Raw genomic sequence first — 21,183 nt, forward strand, 5'->3', positions numbered from 1 at the left:
CTTGTCTTTGACATCAGTCTCTCTTCCCTATTGTACCTTCTCCTTTGCATTGCATAATTTCATCATCTTTGTAAAGGGTGCTTGGACAACAAAACCATTTCCCCACAAAGGGATACTGTCCAAGTGGCACCTGCTGCATGCACATTCTCATCATGTAGCATACTACTATGCATCTCATTGTGCAAAGCACCCCTAAGCAAATCCTCAGTTGTCTCTATCGAGGGTTCTTCACCACCTTTACTTTACTTCATCATCCTTTCTCTCAACATCGACTTTTCAAGTGGTTGGGTTAGCTTGTTTATTTTGTGATGTGTTCGATCTAACTATCTCTTTGTTCTCCCCATAGGACAAATTACTTGAAAGACCGCAAACCATATCTATTCGCCTCCCCTCCCCCCAAAAACAAAAAAGTTCAATGTAGTCCCATCCGCCTTTACAAGACTTGGTAGGCCACTGGGCAACCCACAAGCACCCTTTGTCCGATGCCCTATCTTCTCTAGGGTGACTACTTGGACTCCCTTGATAAGATAACCATTGCCTCTATCGCATAGAAACAAGGAATGCCCATTCCAGCACTTAGGAACAGATTAACGTGTTCTGGGAGATCCGAGCCCAAGAAACGCTAGGGGAACGTTCCCGCCCATTCCCTATCACGTTCCCGCCCGTTCCGGGCTATTCCTTGGTCATTTCCTGTTTGGAACGGCCGTTCCAGCAACGGGTGCCTGGCCGTCCCCAACTGCCATGCCCACCTTCCAACACACCCGCCTATCTATAATTTCTAGATGAATCTAGACTTAAGTGTTGACTCTCCCTCTCTCTCTCTCTCTCTCTCTCTCTCTCTCTCTCTCTCTCTCTCTCTCTCTCTCTCTCTCTCTCTCTCTCTCTCTCTCTCTCTCTCTCTCTCTCTCTCTCTCCGTAAAAGGTAATTGTATTAATTACGAAAAAGTACAAGTTTACATGATTACAAGATACATGGCTCTATCCTATCGTGTGAAAAGAACACACACTCTCTCTCTCTCTCTCTCTCTCTCTCTCTCTCTCTCTCTCTCTCTCTCTCTCTCTCTCTCTCTATATATATATATATATATATATATATATATATATATATATATATATATATATAAATGCCGTTCCCTCCATTCCCGTTCCCTAACTTTAGGTGTTCCTCCCATTCCCCCGTTCCAGGGGATCCCGTTTTTGGTAACTATGCTCTATCGTCTTGATAGGCCACTGGACAGCTGATGTGCACCCTTTGTCCGATGCCCTGGTTGCTTTGGGGTGAGACACCTTGGGGTAAAACTAGGCTTGAGCTTTTCTTTCAGTCCCTTCTTCATTCCAATTTTGGGCCTGAGGAGGGATGTTGAGTTAAAATTCATTATTCATTCATTAGCTCTTTAAAGAAGTGCTAAAATAGCATATTACCAAAAGTTTCATTAAGCGACGAGCAATTCTATAGAGTTTTTATGTCCCACATGAAAAACCCTAATTTGGGAGGATCTTCCACGTCTACAAATAGACAAGCTGCCCACCATTCAGCCCCATCCTTGTCTTGTAAGTTTCAACCATCACCCCTCTTCCACTAGCTGTCCAGCCCCTGGAGACTATTGCTACATGGTCTACAATTGTCACCTAGCCTCCCATTGTTGCTATGCACTAGAGCATTGCTTCTCACTTCCAATCAAGTGCACCAATTCAAGGAAGTTGATGATATATTGGCAATGGAACCATGGAACCAGCCTTCCTAATTTACCACTTAATCTTGGACAATAGACACTCTATTGGCCACAAACTAGCGTAGCATGCAGTATTTCTTTAACTTGTATTGCCAAAGGTTGGAGTATATTGAGATCCAACATGATCTCCTTCAATCCTCAATGCAACTTGCTGTCCAGAGCAACCAACAAGCCTTTAAACCAATTTGCCCCTTAGTTTGCTTGGGGATTGGCCTTCAATTTCGCTCTCGGATAACAAATTTTAGCCGAAACTTAATGTTGTCCAATTGGCCTCTTGAAATTCTCTGAAATCCCCAAATTTTGGCTGTTGAATTTCAAGTACTAGGCCCCAATTTCTAAGCACTCTTCCCAAGGTGGCTGGTAAACCCTAATTTCTGCCATAAATTAGGGTTTAGCAACAAAAATTCTTCCATTGCACCCTCTTGGGACTGAATTTGGCTAAGATCTATTGGCTGAAATTTAATACTGCCCTACTGTGAATGGCTGATTTGTTGCAGCCCACCATTTTAAACCTTAATTAACTCTTTAAAGCATCCTCAAAACTCAAAATTCCCAAATTGTAGTAAAAATCGCCAAAGTATCTATGTCCCATAAGCACAGCTACATGGAACAAGAAACAGGAAAATCACCAAAGTATCCATGTCCCATAAGCACAGCCACCTGGAACAGGGAACAAGAAATAGTAACAAGAATGGGAAACACGGTTGGAATGGGAAGGCCCCATTCTAGGAACGGGGGGAATGGGAAATTTTAAAATGATAATATTTAGGATTTTTAAGATAATTATGCATTAAACAACTTCACAAGTATTCAAAGACACTCAAAAAGCACACTTTAAACATCATATTACATTAATGGTGCAAGATATATTAAGAGGGCTGGGGAGCATTTAATGCTGGCTGACTGCATTTATTGCTCCCCCCATTTTATGCCTATATATTGGTGGGGCTCCTCCTCTGGTGTACTTCAGCCATCATTTGTGGATTCTTCTAGGGAGAGAGGAGCCAGTGCCAGGGTGCCCACACAGCCAGTGACTCACTGTTGTATGCTGCAGTCTCGTGTTCGATATGAATTCCATTTCCCGAGCATACATCTGATCTGTATTTGTGTTCATTCATTCAGTCTTTCTCTTGTCTTGTGTTTCAGCAGTTTATTTCAGCATGTTGTTTATGCTTCCATTGCTGCACCACTTCTGACATGGTATCAGATTTCACGATTTGTGTTTCTACTATCTTTTATTGCTGATTTCAGGACGGTTTTCCCTCTAGCTGATCAGGCAGCTGCTGCTCCAATCAGGCAACCAGTTTTGCCTGCGTTTTTGCTGACATCAGCTTCCGTACAGCCTGCGCATCCATTTCAGCCTGCATATTGGTGTTTCTGCATCTCCTCCTAGCTGGGCACTTACCTCATCAGGCTGTTTTTGCTGTTTTTGACAGTTTTTTACTGATTTCTTGACTTTTTACAGTAGCTTTTGTCTTATTTTGATCAGATTTTGGGTTATACTTCATGTGAACTCTTGTTTTTTTGCAGTCTGTGCTCGTGGTTTGGCTGTGTTCCCTCTCCCAATCCCTTTTTTTCTCTACTTCTTTTCTAAATCCTCTCCAGATGGCTCCTCCATGCACATCCACCGATGACAAGCTCCATGGACCTGATTATTACACGTGGAGTGCGGTGATGAAGGCTTGGTTTATTCAGAAGCGGTTATGATACGTGGTTGGCAGAGCTGTGGCACATCCTCGACAACCTTCTCCTATTCCATCTCATTTTGATGATGACAACCATGAGGAGGTAGTGCTTACATGGTATTCAGATGATGCCTATGCTTATTCGGCCTTACTTCGGTGTATTTCCAAAGAAGTTCTATCGGCGGTCACCTCCTGTACGACAGCTTCAGACATATGGTCGAAGTTACAGTTCATGTACGAGGCTCCTTCCACCATGAGGGCCGTTACTCTCTATGGCCAGCTCCAGCACAACTGAAGTTTGAATTCAAAGATACGATTCAATCCTTCCTACTTCGTGTTACCCAACTCCAGAACCAGCTTCGCACTATGCAGTGTGCCCTATCAGAGGCACATCTTGTTGGTACGGTACTCTACAAGCTTCCTCCCGAGTTTAATGGAGTGGCGAATGCTTTACAGGCGCAAACATCTACGACTCCGGTCAGTTTTCTTCACATGTCCTCCATGCTACTTGACCATGAGGCTACTTTGCGACTATAGGGGAGGCTTCCGTCACATTATGGAGGTTTAGGTGAGGTTGTTGCAGTTTCACAAAAACAAGGGGTTCGACGAAGAAGTCGAAGGCCCAATGTTACTACTATGGAAAGAAAGGTCATTTAAGGAATAACTGCAAAGAGTTAGCGGCTTCAGCAGGAAGAAAAAGGAGCAGAAGACGAAGCGGGATGCGGACTCCTCTGACGAGTCATCATCTGCCTCAGATTCTGATTCTGATCCTCCAGCCAAGGCGAAGTCCAAGGCGCGAAAGGGATCCTCTTTTTCGGATCATGGGAAGGGCTTAGTGGCCCCTTCCTCAGCTGCTTTCTAGTGGTAGTGATACGGGCATCCCTCACAACTCTGAAGTGTCAGAGAGGGAGTGTGAGAGGGTGGTGAGATGGGGCAACCATGCCTCATCTATATGTCTATACAGATGCATAGGATCCAGAGAGGGATATCCCTGACGCATCGACCGAAGTCTGGCAGGTACAAATCGTGGAGCTAGGATTGACATCCTGGTTCATGATGGGTTGGTTACTTGACAAAGAGCGGGAGGCTTTCATCTAGAGCCCACATGAGAGGACACTTTGGCGGTTCTGGCCAAAGGCGGGGATTTTATGGTCACATGTTTAGATACATGTTTGACAGATTGGCCTTGTATGTCCTGAGTGACATAGGTGACATAACACAGAGAGCTGCTATGATTCTTCTCTATTTTCAGGTGGTGCTGTTATGATCAACATCGACGTCAGATACTCTCCGAGGCATCTTGGTGGTGGGCTGGCCACTCACTGCTTGGATATCCATGGTTCTTCTGGTGACTCTATGTTGTATAGTTTATGATTTCCCATCATTGTACTATTGTATTGTATCAAATCACCCCTGATCTGAGAGAGGGTGTTAGCAAATTAGTCAGCTCAGGTGTGAGTCTGTGCTACAGAGGCTGTGACCTTTTTTTGTAGTATTTTTTCAGGCATTTTTTGGTGCCCTTTTCAGGGCTGGGGAGCATTTAATGCTGGCTGACTGCATTTATTGCTCCCCCCATTTTATGCCTATATATTGCTGGGGCTCCTCCTCTGGTGTACCTCAGCCATCATTTGTGGATTCTTCTGGGGAGAGAGGAGCCGGTGCCAGGGTGTCCACACAGCCAGTGACTCACTGTTGTATGCTGTAGTCTCGTGTTCGATATGAATTCCGTTTCCTGAGCATACATCTGAGTTCTCATCTATATTTGTGTTCATTCATTCAATCTTTCTCTTGTCTTGTGTTTCAGCAGTTTATTTCAGCATGTTGTTTATGCTTCCATTGCTGCACCACTTCTGACATGGTATTAGATTTCAGGATTTGTGTTTTTGCTGTCTTTTATTGCTGATTTCAGGACTGTTTTCCCTCTAGCTGATCAAGCACCTGCTGCTCCAATCAGGCGACCAGTTTTGCCTGCGTTTTTACTAACATCAGCCTCCATACAACCTGCGCATCCATTTCAGCCTGCGTTTTGGTGTTTCTGCATCTCCTCCTAGCTGGGCACTTACCTCATCAAGCTGTTTTTGCTGTTTTTGGTGTGAGTTTGTGCTACAAAGGCTGTGACCTTTTTTTATAGTATGTTTTCTCGTATCTTTTGGTGCCCTTTTTAGGGCTGGGGAGCATTTAATGCTGGCTGACTGCATTTATTGCTCCCCACATTTTATGCCTATATATTGCTGGGGCTCCTCCTCCTCTGGTGTACTTCAGCCATCATTTGTGGATTCTTCTAGGGAGAGAGGAGCCAGTGCCAAGGTGCCCACACAGCCAGTGACTCACTGTTGTATGCTGCAGTCTCGTGTTCGATATGGATTCCGTTTCCCGAGCATACATCTGAGTTCTTATTTGTATTTGTGTTCATTCATTCAGTCTTTCTCTTGTCTTGTGTTTCAGCAATTTATTTCAACATGTTGTTTATGCTTCCATTGCTGCACCACTTCTGACAGGAAGATCAAACCTACCTAAAGGATTGTCTGCGTTCGGGTATTCAAATTTCTCCTTGAGGGCTTCTAAATCGGTGGCCCTATTGATCGGTATCAACTTTGGCAACTGGTCAAGAGTCTAGGAGAATGCAAACTAGATCTCACACACGACTGACATCCCCCATAGCCATATGGCATCCGTGTTGCGATTCCAGATTCGCCATATGAGGAACATGCTCAAAGCAATTAATCGCACAACCACAATCAACCTGTTGCCACATTCAATACTTTAGGTTTCGAATGAGCCACATTTGCTAAAGGTGTAAACACAATTTTTCATACTATGGTTGGACAAGGACCGCATACGGGAATGTATGGCACAAATCCCTATGATATGCAGCAACCAATGCATGGTGTGCAAGGCCCAATGTATTCAAGTATGGCTAGAAATATGCAAAACCTTATGTATGGCAGCATTGGCTTGATGCCTACTAGGGCACAAAGTAGTATGTTTGGTACTACATCTGCACCCCCAAAAGCTTATGGGGCTTAAGGAATGAATGTTGGTCATGCAAATGCTCCGTTTGGCATTGGTTTTGATGTAAATTCAGCAAATGCACCCTTTTTGCAGCAGCCAGTGTATGACAACTTGACACCCAAAGGGGCAACAAAAGACTATGATGAGGGTGGAAAAGCACTGAAGTTTGAGTCCTTCAGTGGTATACAAGATAAGTTGAAAGCTTTGATTTTCATTCAACAATTAGATGCATCCTATTCAGGGAGGAACTTCACGGAGTCCTCGAATATTCGAAAGGCAACCACTTTCTTGAAAGGGAATGCATTACAATGGTGGTCCACTCTTTTGATGCAAGATAGAGCACCGTCAATGTGGGTACAATTCAAGCAAATGTTTGCATCGAATTGGTTGACAAGTACCTTTGAGGTGGACATCATGACAGCGTGGAATAAGCCGGATAGTAAGAAGAATGTTGTGGTTGATGCACTGTCGCATAAGCCACAAATTTCAGCCATCAGCATGGTTTATCACACTGAGTTGGATGCCATGAAAGAGCAATATGTTGCTGATTCGAACTTTCTAATGTACTTTGCAATGGCCAAAGGCATGGATACTTTGTGCTAAGAGATGGATTTCTGATGATGCATGGATGACTATGTGTCACAAAGCAGTTAAGGCCTAGAGTTATCACTGAAAGTCATACTCCTCTGTATGCAAGACATAGAGGTGTTGATGCCATGGTCAAGGCAGTGGAGCATTTCTTTTATTGGCCATCTTTGAGGCATGATATAGAACAGTTTGTTAAGACATGCATCGTATGCCAGAAGGTAAAGCATGATAGACAAAAGATGCCGAGTTTGTTGCAGCCCTTGCCTATTCTGGATAGACCTTGGCAAAGCATTGCAATGGACTTTAATTTTTAGCTTCCTAAGACACCTATAGGGAATGATAGGATATGGACTATCATTTGCAAATTTACAAACAAGCCCATTTCATTCCTGTGAGGAAGAAAATAAAGGCTGATTATATGGCACGATTGTTTTTGCAGCACATCTTTAAGTATCATGGTATGTTAGAGTCAATCGTTAGTGATCGAGCCCTCCAGATGACCAATTTATTTTGGAAGGGGTTATTTGAGAATATGGGTACCACGCTAAAATTCTCACCATCCTTCCATCCAGAGACAGATGGTCAATCTGAGGAAGCAAATTCCACAGTATTAGATCTTTTGAGGTGCTATGTTTTAGACCACAAGACACAATGGGAGCAATATTTGCCCTTGGTTGAGTTTGCTTACAACAACATAGTGCATAGTTCTTTGAGCAAAGCTTCATTTGAGGTGGTTGAGGGTAGCAAGAAGGTACCATCTATTGTGCAAACTAAGGATAAGATCTTTGAGACTAATCGTTATGTGGAAAACTTAGATGTAGCCTATGCAAAGATAAAATATGCACTTCAGAGACCGCAAGAAAAGTAAAAAAGGGTAGCTGATCACCATAGATATGCTTTGCAGTTTGCAAAGGGTGATTATGTATTGTTGAGTTTTGGAAAGGCAAGGCTGAAAAAGATTAAATGAAGAGAAAGATTGTATTTGAAGTTGAGTATGAGATACTATGGGCCCTTCCATGTGTTGGAGAAGATCAGCAATGTGGCATATTAGCTGAAATTGCCTCCACATTAGCGGATACACAATGCCTTTCATGTCAGTTTGTTGAGGCCTTTTCATGGTGATGTGCCAAAGGATATGTCCGTTGAAATTCAGCCTAACATTGAGGAGCTAGATGAGATTTTAATACCTTAGTAGATTTTGACACATAAGGAAAAAAAGTCAAAGGTAAAGTTTCCAAGAGATACTTAGTGAAATTTCAGAATTATTCGCCAATGGATGCCAAATGGATGGAAGAGAATGACTTGGTAGACCATCCTCAGTTGTTGCAGCTTTACCTAGATACCTTTCAATTAGAGCCGACTTTAGTTCGGGCTCCGTCAAGTTCAGTAGAGCAAGAGTCCGGAGTATTGCCAGATGCTCAAGGGGGAGGTAGCACTTCCATTCCTTCAGGTATGGACAACTCTCGTATGTAATGGATCTCAGATTATTCAGCATGTATCCAAGGTACTACATTGACAGTATGTTTGCCATGAGGTTACTACTTAGTGTACTAGTCACTGTGAGATGTATGCAGATGAGTATGAGTTTCGCCCAGGCACTAGAACTATAGTTTTGCATCAGCTTATGATCAATTTGGCATGAATTTTGCCTCAATTTTGAGACAAAAATTCTGATCAGTTTCAGCTCACTTTCTAATCAGCTTGAGAACCGTTTATGGTCACTTTTGGGATCAGTTTTTGCATTGATTACTGGTCAATTTTTGCAATGAGTTTGTAATCAGTTTGGGGTCACATTTGTAGCAATTTGTGATCAGTTCTTAGATCAACAAGTGATCAGTTTATGATCAGTTTATGATCAGATTATGCTCAGTTTTCAATGGTTTACATTTGGTTCCATAGACAACAATATATGTTATGATGCCATTGATGTTTTAGCCATGGTTTATGCTCGGTTATGCTATGCTATGGTTTGGTTTTGCCAAATGAGTTGAGCTCATGAGAAATAGACATATCACATGATAATCTGGCAATGTTTTTTTATAAGATTCTTTGTGAGTCTTATGGTGTGTTATGATTGGCTAGTAATTTTCAGCACGTGTTGGGCATATGGAATGGTTGAGCAACAATGCACAATGTTGTGTTAACTATGATGCCTTGTGGAAATTCCAATCCACTATTTTGCTTTTGAAGCATTTGGCAGTGCAATCGTCCATTTTAAGGAAAAGGGTTGTCATGAGCACATGTATTTTTGAAACCTTACTTAACATGTGGATTAATTTTAATCACATAGTTAAGTAAATGTTGCACATGTGAGGTGTAACTAGGGTTAGAGTAAATTTACAAGCCCGAGACCCGACAAAATCACAGGATGTCAAAGGCAAAAGTTGCTATAAGTTATATCGCACATGTACTTGGTGGTATCTAGTGCCAGTTGTTGGCCTAGGTCATTCATTTGGCCATAAGTGTCAATTGGTGACACCAGAGAAGTGGCGCTTAATGGTACCTAACGCCAATCTAATGGTCAAAGATAGTGCAATGACACTCCGGAATGGAAGTTGCCTAGCCAATCTAATTATTGGCCAGTCAAATTATTTTTCAAGGCACCGAAATAATTATTAGATTAATTTTCAATATTTAAAGACTGAAATTTAATATTTAATCGTAGATAATGCTAGAAAAACCATTTGGAAAGACTGCCACTGGTCAAAAATGCCCATGCAAGACTAAAAAACGTCTTTAGAGACTAAAGAGGCATTTTTAGTGTATTCAACCTCCAAGAGAGAGGGAGGAGATGTTGCTAGTCTGATTTGCAACCATTGGAGGATCTTCTGAGGCAACCAAGGGCAGGAGAAGACCAATCAGCAGCAGTGACAACATCTACAAGCTGTAGAAAGGGCAGCAGCAGTAAATGACTAATTTTCTTCAATTCTTTGCATCTACAAGCTGTTGAGACAGGGCAGCAACAATAAATGACAAATTTTCTTCAATTCTTCGCGAAAAAAGTCTGAATTTTCTCTCTCCTCAGCATTTTCTCTCATCTCCCAACCTTGCTCCAAAGATTACAGCATTAAGATCACCAAAAGCTCAAAAATTTCAGATGTCTCTGCTATAAACCCTAATCTGCAAAAATTAGGGTTCAACAGTAGTCTTGGAAAGCATGCCAGAGATTGGAAGCTCCAACACTTGGATTCAACAGGCCTGAAGCTGTTTTTAGCCTATTCAAGTGGAGGGACCAACAAATAATTGAACTTGGGGCATTTTCCATATCCATCAAAGCGGGTGAAGGCCAATTGATTGCTTGAATTAAGGGGCAAATCAGATTAAAGACTTGCTTGTCAGTTTGAACAGTAAGGAAAGTTGGAATACCAAAAGGGATTGGGAGAATCCCATTGTACATCAACTTCTTCTTCAATTAAGTTAAATAAATACCGAAAGGGGCACCAGTTTTGGAACCAACAGGGTGTCCAATGTCCAAGATTATATAGTAAAGTGTACTTTCCACTTTTGTGAATTTGTTAATTACTATAAATAGTACTTAATCAGGTTATTTACCACCCTATCCGAGAAGGAAGGCTGGTTTCATGGTTCCATAACCGGGATACCACTCAATCCCTTGATTTGGTGGGCCCGAGATGTTGAGAAACCCTTCACCCACAATATGCGTTTTTGCGTTTCTATGTTTTGCGTTTAGGGTTTGCAACCCTAAAAAGGGGTGCCATTCTAGACTGACTGTGTCTATTTATAGGCCACTCTTTCATTCATTCCTCACAGCTGATTCATTCAGTCCATCACCTCTTCTCTCCAGCCTCTCCACTACCCTCGCACCCCTTTAGGAGGACATTGCGGTTCGCGGTTCGTGGCTGTCTTCATCATCTTCCTTGTGCTACGGCACCCTTGGTTCCTTGTATCACATTCACTCCATGATTTGGAACTTCATCATTCCATTCATTGGAGTTTCTTCTCTCTTCTCTTCTCTTCTCCATGTTTGCCGAGTCCACTCCGTGTTTCTCCCCGCCAACCCTACTGTCTCACTAGTACGTCATTTTTTGACACGAGGCGCCTGATTGCAAGCCAAAGCTTTGTGCTAGTGCTGATTTTTATTCTCAGCTGAGAAATTACAGCAATATATCTTCATACAGTGAGATGGACTCAAGCAATGATAATGCCTCTCAGTATGAACGTTTACATGGGAATGAAGGAAATGCAATGCCTGACCTTGAACAAGGCTCGGACTATGGACAGCAAGCTGAAAATGTTGCTGTTGGGTAAGATGCACGGCCTTCACAGCATAAGGAGGCTGATGACCAGCAAAGTGAAGAGGAATTTGATGACCGATTCAAGAATCGGATGAGAACAGCATCAAATCTCTTTGTTGAGTTGACAAAGGATCCTCAATTTACCTGATTTTTGAATGCTCCAAAGAAAGACAGCAAAGGCAAGAAGAAGACGTCTTTACACCTTCGCGACAGCAAGATGCACTGAAGATAATGTCAAACCCTTCATTTGAAGCTCCCAAAGATGCTAATGAAATAAAATAGTTGGTACCTACAGGGCAAGGAATGCAAATGCAAGGCCATCATGGAAGTGCCAATCCAATGGATTTTGGACAGCCGGGCATACAAGCTATAATGGGGCGACTAGGATATTTTGGTGGAAGCACAACTTTTCATGCTATGGTTGGACAAGGACCGCATACGGGAATGTATGGTATGGTATGTAGCAACCATGTGCAAGGCCCAATATATTCGGGTATGGCTAGAAATATACAAAACCCTATGTATGGCAGCATTGGCTTGATGCCTACTAGTGCACAAAGTAGCATGTTTCGTACTGCACCTACACCCCCAAATGCTTATGGGGCTTAAGGAATGAATGTTGGTCATGCAAATGCTCCGTTTGGCATTGGTTTTGATGTAAATTCAGCAAATGCACCCTTTTTGCAACAGCCAATGTATGACAACTTGACACCCAAAGAGGTAGCAAAAGACTATGATGAGGGTGGAAAAGCACTGAAGTTTGAGTCCTTCGGTGGTGTACAAGATAGGCTTAAAGCTTTGACTTTCATTCAACAATTAGATGCAGCCTATTCAGGAAGGAACTTCACAGAGTCCTCGAAGATTCGAAAGGCAACCACTTTCTTAAAAGGGAATGCATTACAATGGTGGTCCACTCTTTTGATGCAAGGTAGAGCACCGTCAACATGGGTACAATTCAAGCAAATGTTTGCATCGAATTGGTTGACAAGTACCTTTAAGGTGGACATTATGACAGTGCGTGGAATAAGCCGGATGGTAAGAAGAATGTTGTGCCTAATGCACTATCACGTAAGCCACAAATTTCAGCCATCAGCATGGTTTACCACACTGAGTTGGATGCCATGAAAGAGCAATATGTTGCTGATTCGGACTTTGCTAATGTTTGTGATCAGCTTTGCAATGGCCAAAGGTATGGATACTTTGTGCTAAGAGATGGATTTCTGATGATGCATGGATGACTATGTGTCACAAAGCAGTTAAGGCCTAGAGTTATCACTGAAAGTCATGCTCCTCCATATGCAGGATATAGAGGTATTGATGCCACGGTCAAGGCAGTGGAGCATTTCTTTTATTGGCCAGCTTTACCACCCTATCCCGGAAATGTGTGAGAAAAACGTGGAACACCACCCAGCTGAGGAAGAGATAAGGTCCTAACGACTATGCCTTAGTTTGAGGAACCCCTCGATGTGGTGAATGAAAACACTTGTGATTCTACATGAGAGGCAACATGCGGTGCACTTAATGGAGACTGAAAGGATGTGGTAGCAAAATAAGAGGGTGGGATGGGAGGGAGATTAAATGGATTTGTAATAGGTGTAGATGTGGGAAATAATGTGGGTTCCTTTTGTCCATTAAATGCATTAAATTAAAATGATGATGATGAAGATGTACCTACTTCATTTTGACCTTTGAAAACAAAAATTGTTTAAAGGAAAAGAAAGTGAAGGAGTACTCACAGTTTCTTGTTTCAACTGCTTACCTAGTCTTGAGTTCATAAAGAAATATCTGTCTTCCTCATTACTCATAAACCATAAATTGTTTCACATACATCATGAAAAAAAATGAGTATGAAGGTAATGGAGTGTACTCTGTGTCAATTTCCACTTGCGGATGGCCAATCCTAAGTGGAGATTCCGCCCTTTCTACATGGTTAGTAGATCAGTGCACCGAATCTAAAGGGTCAAATTCAAACTTACCTTCTATCTGCTGTTGGGCTCTATGCATCAAAATGAGATCGTACTCAGCTGCAATGATCTCGTAAGGTTGTGGAACTCCATGGTAGTCCAATGTCTATCCGGCCATGTCAGGAGCTTCTGAAGCAAGCTGTGAGGCCCTCTCCGACTCATTCTTCGATGAATTTAGCTCGGATGTGAGAAGCGGTGCAAAAGTAGTGTTCGAAGTCATTAGCCCTTCTATTGTTCCTAGTTCTTGTGTAGAGCTTTCAGATCAAGGCCTCTGTTTCTCTCAGAGAACTCTGCTCTAATACCATGTGAAGAAATAGTAAATATCCTAACATAAAAACACAAATAACACTGTACGACAAAGCACAGACTGATGAAAGAACACAATTAAGGTTAGGGTAACTCAGAGACAATGAACACAAAGAATAAATGAAGTGATATGACTATTGAATATACAATGCTTATGCAGCAAACACACTATGCAATGAATGAATACTGTACCTCAAACTCCTGTATCTCAAGGATCAAGGTAGGGGTAATGAGCTAGGGAGTATGTCGTACTCTGAACGGAGCCTGAATCGCAGCAAGATGGCCTCCCGATGTCGAACACCAACAAACGCAGCCAAGGAAGACTGGATCGGATGTAGACAGCAGTGCAAGAGAGAGAAAGACTAAAAACGCTAGTGAGGAGAGTGGAAATCTGTAGCAACAAGCTAAGGAGAGAGAAAATCTGCAACGACAAGCTGAGGAGAGAGAAAATAGTAAACACAGCACGGAGGAGAGAGACAACAAACGCAGGCTGCATGAGAGAGAAAACAGAAACGACAACTCAGAGGATGATGGCAACAGCTGGAGGAGAGAGAAAATCTGCGAAGCGGCAGCTGGGGCCTGCAAACACAGCAGTATGCTGACGTAGCAGGCTGTACAACAGTTGGATGATGGACAGCAACAGTCGCCTGGCTGTAAGAAGCAGCAAACTAATGAGACAGAGGGCTGGAAACAGGCGCCAAATGAGTGAAGACTGCAATGGACAGCTTGGACTGCAATGTCCTCCACCAATGGGGTGTGGGCAACAAGCTGAAAACACTTGAAACCTACAAAAATGAGATTAAGGCTGAATGGAGGGCAGCATACCTATTTATAGAAAGTTTGGGCCCTCCCAAGTGGGTTTGTGCTTATGGGATACAGGCACTTCTAGGAACGCATTTCTTTTTAAATAAACAAGGTTTCTTTCTAAATTAAGCATGTTCTGGGGCTGTTTAAGTGAAGCTAATGCATTATTAGCTCAACATCTACAACCCTCCATTGGCAGACATCTCAATTTGTGGTACTGCCAACCCTTCCTTAGCTGTAGGCAGCCCACCCACTATGAGGGTAGTAGGGTGTGAGTGCTTGGGCAACCTGCAGTCCGCTCCCTCCCCCGAGGTGCATACCGCTAAGGAGCAACCATATTTTGCCCCTTAGTGCAGCGGTGTTCTCTAGGAGGCCAAGGCAACTAAGCCCTATGACCTTTGTGCAAGTCAAGAGGACCCTTTGAGTTGAGACAAGCAAGGACATGGGGGTTGAGTTGTGAGACTCGAGATGGTTTTGCAATATGCCATGCTCCAAGGCAGCATGGCCACCGTGACACATCATGCTCCATAGGCGACATGATCCGTGTTATCGTGCAAGATGAGCCTAGCATGACGATCTGTGGCAAGACAAGGCATGCCAAGGTACCAAGTGTGAGATGTGGGATGAGAAGCCTTGTTGGAGTCATGTGCCAAGGGCGAGCCATGTTGAGAAACCACTTCTTCAGTTTACACACTTCATTTAGGGTTCCGCACTGACAGCCCCAAAAAGGCTTGGTGTCCACATTTTGGCCACTTTTTTAGTGGGTGCCCACACAGTGGTACAACACCCTAGACAACTTATGCCTATAAATAGGCAGTCACTTCATTCATTCTTCACTTCTACCACCCCACAACACTCTCTCTTTAGTCATTCTTCACCACCACTTCCCTTCTCTCACCAACCCCTTCCATTGTCCTCGCACCTCTTCAGGAGAACATTGCGGTTCATGGCTTGTGGCTGCCTTCACCCTTCCTCTTCTGCTTCAAGCACCCTATTCCATCATTAGGCCTTGCATTTGGAGCATCTTCCACCTAGCATCACCATCATCTACTTGGCATCAACACCCTTTTTCATCAGGCTCCATCTTCACCTACGTTTTTCAATGTGGAGATCTTCTCCTTGTCTGGCATCACCATCCTAGCCTCTAGCGACAATCTACATCACCAACTGACAATGATTTCATCATTCCTTTATCACAAGGGCTGCTGGGGCCTGCATTTTTGTAGCCTAGTTCCTCCTCCATCACTTGGCGTCACTCATTTATCATAGGGGCTACTGGGACCTACATTTTTGCAACCTTGCTACTCCTCCATCACCTGGCGTCACTCATCTATCACAGGAGCTATTAGGACTTGCGTTTTAGCAGCCTAGCTTCTCCTCCATCACCTGGCGCCACCCGTCTGTCACACAAAGGCTGCTGGGACCTGTGTTTTTGCAGTCCCCCGGCTCATCCTTCATCATCTAGCATCATCATTATCCACCTGGTGCCAGCATCTAAGCTACTCTCCCTACGTCTGACAGCTCCGACACTCTAGGATTTGTGTTTTGCTACCTAGGTCGCTCCTCCACATCAAAGGATTGCAATTCACTCCCTCGACAACTGGTGATCATCTTCCACATCTCCGATAGCATCAAAGAACTGTGATCCGCTCCCTCGACAGCTGTCCTTCACCTTCCAATGATTACTTCAATAGCCCCAATGACTATGTTTCGCTCCCTTCCCACAAGTGCTACTGCATGATTCAGACACGACAGTGTAGTTATCTTTGGCTCCGTTGTAACGCCTTTTCTTCTCATAGCATGATTCAGTGCATTGTCACCATGTTCTTGTATTTCTAAGTTTTTCTTCTCTCTCAATGTTTGCCATACACACTCTGTGCTACTCTACGCAAACCCTATTGTCTCTCTGCACCGTCACTTATTTTGACATAGTATCAAAGCATACCTATTATTTTTGACATGGTATCAAATCGCACGAGCTCAAAGAGCTAAAGACCCTATTCATCAGAGAAGGCACAGACAGGTTGCGAGTTCGGCATCATCTACTGATTTTCCCCTTCATTTTCATTGCATCACCAGGAGACAGAGATACCCTTCTCTTTCTCTCCCACTCTTTTACAAGTTGACACTCCGGTGCTATGACTTCTCCAACAACAGATGGACAAACCACTGAGTGCTCCTCTTATGGCATCACTTGAACCGCCACCGATGCTTGCCGCCCTAGACCTTTGCTCCCTATCCCGCTAGAGTATATACATCTAACCCCCAGGCACTCATTGTGTCACCTCTCCCTTCTGGGCCACAAAGTTTATTTTGCACCAGCTTTCAAATTTTTACGCTCAAGGCAATAAGATACATCCAATGTGCACTAAGCCCTTTCAGGCCGCGAGAGAATAAATCGGTACCATGGCCTCCGCGATCGCCGCAATGCGCTGCGGAGGTTGCTTCTACTTCTTCTAGGGTTTCAGGAATGCCACCTCAACAACCCGCGGTTCTATAGTCCGCTCCCCCGAGAGACAGTGATTGTTGGATACCGTTCCCTCAGCACTCCGCTCCTTCAAAAGAAAGTGATTGTTCAACCCCTTCTATTACTTCGGCTCCACAGTCCACTCCACTAAGAGACAGTGACTATTGCCCACCCTTGGCGCCTCCCTTTTCCCCATCCTCAACTACTCAAGTTGGAGAGGCCACCTCTGGGAGTTCAACACCCCAAATACCTTCTTTAGCATGACCGACGGCACTTCGTTTGTCATCAGATGATTTGGAGTCTATGATCCATGAGTTTTCAGATTCCCTCTCTCTAGCAAAGGGGGATTCAAAGGTGGATGTACTCTTTTTGCCCTCCAAGAGGCTCTACTTCTTTTGCGGCTTCAAAGGGGGCCCTTGAATCTCCAACCTTCAAGGGGGCACCTACTCATTTTGAAGTTCGTCACTCTCTATTTACTCTTTGGGAATAGTTGTCTTCAAGCAATCATTTCTCCTCCTAATACCCACGATCTTCAAAGACCGCCTAGATCAAGGCCTTGGAGGTTCAGCCGCAACTTGGCGATGAGACCTTCAAATTCCTTCTAGTATGGAGTTATGGAGCTAGTGGCTTCTCTCCCAAGATGGAATCAGCGAGTTCTACTGTTCATCTCGTCTACTGTTCCTTACTACAGGTTACCTTTCAGGTGGCAATCTTGGATCTCTAGGATCCTCTTCTTCATCGTATCTCTCTTTACTCCTCTTTCTTCATCCCTTTTTGGGCTTGAGAGAGGGTGTTGAGAAACCACTTCTTCAATTTATACACTTCATTTAGGGTTTCGCACTAACAACCCCAAAAAGAGCTTATGTCCACATTTTGGCCACTTTTTGAGTGGACACCCACACAATGGTGCATCACCCTAGAGAGCTTATGCCTATAAATAAGTAGTTGCTTCATTCATTCTTCACTTCTACCACCCCACACCACTCTCTCTTCAGTCATTCTTCACCACCACTTCCCTTCTCTCACCAGCCCCTTCCACTACCTTCACACCCATTCAAGAGAACATTGCGGTTCGTGGCTCAAGTCACTCGTCTGTCGCAAAGGCTACTGGGACTTGCATTTTTGCAGCCGGCTCATCCTCTGCCATCAAGCATCATCATTATCCACTTGGCATCAACATTTGGGCTGCTCTCCCTACGTTTGACAGCTCCAACATTTTGGGATTTACATTTTGCTGCCCAAGTCGCTCCCCAGCATCAGAGGACTGGGGTTCATTCCCTCGACAATTAGTGATCATCTTCCACATCTCCAACAACATCAAAGGGCTGCGTTCTGCTCCCTCCACAGTTGTCCTTCACCTTCCAGTAATTACTTTGATAGCCCACAACCCGAAGGACTGTGTTTCACTCCCTTCATAGTGCAGATTTCCCACATGTGCTGTCGCCTAATTCAGGCAGGACAGTGCAGTTATCTTTTGAGCTTTGGCTCCATTGTATCAGCTTTTCTTCTCATAGCATGATTCAGTGCATCATCACCGTATTCTTGTATTTTTTAGTTTCTCTTCTCTCAGTGTTTGCCGTACACACTGTGTTACTCCCCACAAACCCTACTGTCTCTCTACATGTCGCTTATTTTGACATGGTATCAGAGCATACCTATTATTTTTGACAAGCCGCAACGCAAGGTGGATATCTTGGTCCAAGGGACCGTGATGCATTGAGGCACGACATGGAAGGTGACGAGCCAAAGTGGAAGGTGTTGCTCCTCCCGGTGGTCACCCCATGAAGGATTGAGCCCACGGTGCTTGTGTAGTGCCAAGGCATGGGGAAAAACCCTGCTCAACCAATACTTGGATGAAAGCTTCTGTTATCCATTCTACGCCACGAACCATGCCATGGCTTGAGAGAGTGAGTTGTAGGGCCTTTTGGTATAAGGCACGACACTTGAGACTGGCATGTCCATGACACTTGATATCAGAGTCTCCTTTGCCCGATTGTGGTCACCAAGGGTGGAGATTGGTTGAAAGCCAATTCTTGAACTCTCTTACATTGATGTACCTCAATGATGTGACTAGGACTTCTACTGGGAAGGGAGTGTCCCACTAGCGACAAAAGCAACTAGGATGTACAAGCTTAATCAATGCCATTGGTCCGAAACTGGCATGTCCCATTAGCAATGTAGCTCAAATTCACACTCATCCGCACAAAGGAAAAGTACAACATTGTCAAGCTTATGTCACAAGCGCTGGCGATTCGTAAACCTATCCGACGATAGAAAATCTTGACCGACATAACCTCATCACCCAAGCCATGGACAAACATCTCCCATACAAAAAGTGAGATTTGAACCAATGAGGACACTCTTCTCAGGCCATAGTACTACTAGCATGCCAACCAATGAGCAACATAAAAAGCGCATCTTTATTTAAAAAATCTTGTTCCTATGAGTATAAACACATCATGAACAGTTTTAATTGAAGCAAACTAGTCCGTCCAGACTAGTCTGAATCCAACCTTAGCTATGCCTCTTCTATGGAAGATGGCTCCCACTAGCAACAAAGAGGCAGCACGCCGTGTCTTTGTGTAGTCAAGTCTACAACGAAAGCTCAGTGGACTAAGTGGAGAGCGAGTCTAGCACAAAAGATCTCATGTCAAAACAAGGTTACCATATGGTGCAGAACATAGGTTGAGGCCTAAGTGGCCATTGGTGAAATGTGCTAAAAATGAGTATGCAATGGGGGATGCTTGAAGCTTGAAATGTGAAGCCAAGTCTTGACCCATCCATGGGATGTGTAGTGGATCGCACTCTAAGTTGAGCTAAATGGAAGCCCCAAAGCGAGGGCTGAGAATGAGACCAATGAGGGTCATCATAATGAGAGCCACCTTCGAGTGTGCCAACTTGTGCCAAGAATGAAAGATGCGGGCTATGAGGTGCCCTTTCTCTTTGTGGAAGCGATGCTATGAGTGCCATGAGGGCAATTGAGGATGAACATTAATATGCCTAGGAGGGAGCTAAAACAAATCGACTCACTATTCGTGGACCTAGGGCGAACACAAAGAAACTAGGCATGCAGACTCATGAACCCAAGGCAAGTATAAAGACGCCAAGATAGAGACTCCAGAACCTGGGGTGAGGGTAGAGAAGCCAAGATAGAGACTTGTGAACCTGGAGCGAATAGAAAGAAGTCACGGCTACTCGTTCAAACAAGTTGGAAGCCAATGCAAGAGGGCTTCAACAAACACCCTAACTCGCGGAGTAGAGGTTGGGCGCATGGTTATGCGGTCCATGATAAAATAATACTTACCCCTCTTGGGGACCCTTCTACGTATTATGCTAGTGGGATGCTTGGATTGGTATGGTGATGTGCATAACGCTCAAGGACCTAGAGCGAGCCTAAAGAAATTAGAGCCTAGATCATTCCCCATTTCAACTTGAAGAAGCCTAGGTGAAGAAGATGAGGGCAAGGAATCAATAGGATGGGAGTTGATAGTGGGGGTGCGCCCCACTTCTTCGGAGGCCATGCAATATGTCGAGGGCAAGCAGTTTTGATCACACGCCCAAGCAACTATGGCTTCAACAAACCAAATTGGAAGCTAGGAGCAAGCAACTCTAATCACACGCTTCGGTGGAAGCTAGTTTAGAGTCCAAAAATTTTCTCATCATTGGGAGTTGGGCCCTCAACGGGACAACAAAAGGACCGAGAGGAGGATTTAGAAATGCGTAACTTGGATTGGGACCAAAAAGCATACTACCAAGCCCTCCCCCAAGAAAGTTCACAGGGACTCCCAAAGAGTTTCAGTGGACTTCAGAAGACAACCCAACTAGGTGATGTCACAGATTCGTCAAAGTCCCATAGCAAAAGCTAAGAGGGTGGAAAAAAATGGCAAGCATGGAGGTCAAGGAAGAAGAGATGATGCCTTTGGGAGGACCCATTGTGTAGCTGACACGCTCATAAAGCTAGGAGACTTGATGAGTTGCCTTTGCCTCCTTGTCTCTCAGTCACTTTGGAAGAGTTGGTTTCACCCTGACTCCCTCTCACAACAACAAGCTAAAGAATTGTTGCGCTTTGGCAAGCTGGCACATGGTGCCATCAAAAAAAGGGCAAGTCTTGACGTGAAGCAAGAGGAGATGTAGCCTTTGCTGGGACTTGTTGTGTAACCAAAGACTTGTGAAGCTTGAAGACTTGAGAGTTTCCTTTGCCTCCTTGTCTTCAAGTCACCTCGGAAGAGTTAGTCCCTGTTAAAATGTTGGATCTAGAGCATGGCAAGAACTGTGGAGGTCGGAAGATGAAGACTAAATTCATGTTGACATGGACAATGAGTAGACAACTGTTACACAAGTGAATTAGGTTCCAAGATATGCCTTGGT

General features: G+C 44.0%; 1 protein-coding gene across 1 annotated transcript in view; it reads right to left on the minus strand.

Moving 5' to 3' along the window:
• LOC148040625 (Zn-dependent exopeptidases superfamily protein) overlaps positions 1-21,183 on the minus strand; it is an 83,159-nt gene that overhangs the window by 60,583 nt on the left and 1,393 nt on the right. The gene's annotated exons all lie outside the window — the stretch shown is intronic.

Source organism: Lygodium microphyllum, chromosome 2, assembly GCF_053477565.2.
Source record: "Lygodium microphyllum isolate KBCC chromosome 2, Lygodium_microphyllum_v1.1.10, whole genome shotgun sequence".
Classification (NCBI taxonomy): Eukaryota; Viridiplantae; Streptophyta; class Polypodiopsida; order Schizaeales; family Lygodiaceae; genus Lygodium; species Lygodium microphyllum.